Genomic DNA, 1970 nt, shown 5'->3' with positions numbered 1-1970 from the left:
ATTATTATTATTATTAATTATTATTATTATTATTACTAATGTTATTGTCATTGTTATTATTATTATTGCTGTTGTTGTTATTGCTATGCAAAATATATTGAAAAAAGCATCGAGAAAGTTGAAAAATTTAATTTTATAAACATGTTTAATTTATACTTTCCATACCGTCTAATTGTTAAGTTCAAGTGGAAATTTTGATTGAAATATCAGGGAATAAGTAAAATGTATTATACGATAGGTTATTACATGATAATATTTACATACATAATCTGTAGTAATAAAATTTTCCCTACTTGTAATAAACTTTTAATCATCATTGGATAGATAATACGTATGTTAACATATATTTAGGCGTATGGTATTATTGTCAAGATCAGTTTTATCATTTATATTAAGAAGATAGATGATTTCTGAAATTAAATTAAAAGAGGATATATGTTATGGGATTATTTGGAATTTGATGAAATAAACTTTTAGATTAAGTTTCAACTTTATACTTTCTTCTTATTGACTAGTTTTGTAATAGTTTGATATCAGAGAAATTATTATGAATTAATATCAAAAATTTTTCCAAATAATATCATAAAGTTTACTCTTATGATGCCATCAAATTAGGATAGCTTATTGAAAAATAAGATGAGAAAAGCTAAACATATAAATTAATCCAATAAATTAATCCTAAAACCGTTAAGAGCAAAATGTATTAAATGTTAAAATTTAATGCTATCCTTAATGAAATGATTAATAAATGATTGAAATGAAATACCTGTGTGATGGCGGAGACAGCAGCAACGGTGCTACTGACACCATTGAGGATTGTGGATGTAGTATTTAATCCTTCACTAGTCATCGACCAAAGGATACCGTTTAAAAAGGAGGAGGCGAGTAGTTCAGTGAATTATACTTTACTTAGTTAGTGGTTGGTAAGAGTCCACAGATTTAATTTGTGAATGTTGTTAGCTTTCGGCTTCTTTTTTGTTGCTAATATTATCTGACTTGATGGTGTTGGTGGTTGATGGGATGACGGTAATGGATGACGTAACTGCTGTCACGTTAAACAAATTTGATAATGAAAGATTGGAATGATGATGATGATGATGAAGACGATTGATGATAATGATGATGATGATGATGATAATGATGGCGGTGAATGATGGTGATAATGATGATGATGATGATATTATATAATTACAGTAAATAAATTTTGGGACAAGTGGTATGACAACGGGGATAACTTGGTTTTCTGCCTTCGAACACGATCACAGTTGACATACACATGGATAGACATATACGCACCACTTTGCACTCCTGCAAAGTCTTTAATACTTTCAGGCCTATATGGACACAGAAGAGGGAGAAAATGGCCTTAAAGCTATTACTAACTATGGAATAGGAGGTGAACGGCTTGATTAAGGGGTTGAGAGGGGGGGGGGGAGATACGGGGAAGGTGGAAAAAGGGCCTATGTGAATGCCTTACAAGCTATTTACACTCTTTCTTCTCCTCCTCCTCCTCCTCTTCTTACAATCTCCCTCTTCTCAATCCTTGAAATTACGAATGGTGCGCACACTACGACTACCTCAGATGACAACATGAATTATAGCTTTATTGGATTTACTGCCTCTACCTATTCTTACTTCGGGATACGGTATTCCTCTTCCCCATATCCTCTAACAAACCTCTTTCTCTTTTTAGTTCTTTTTCAACATGCTATCCAGTTAAGTTAGCATAGGCTTTTTGAAGTTCTAGCTAACTCATCAACATCTATCCTCATAGCCTTCCTATGTTGTCAAGCAGCTGGCCTGATTGCTTTGGCTAGTTTGGGCTTTTATGGCTTGCTCCTACGAAATGATTTGATTATAGGCTGATGAATGATAAAGAAGTAGTGGTATAGAGAGAGAGAGAGAGAGAGAGAGAGGAGGAGGAGGAGAAAGAAAGAAGAGGAGGAGAGAGAGAGAAGAAGAGAGAGGAA

Source organism: Loa loa (assembly GCF_000183805.2).
Source record: "Loa loa unplaced genomic scaffold supercont3.142, whole genome shotgun sequence".
Taxonomy (NCBI): Eukaryota; Metazoa; Nematoda; class Chromadorea; order Rhabditida; family Onchocercidae; genus Loa; species Loa loa.
This window is presented reverse-complemented; position numbering follows the sequence as displayed.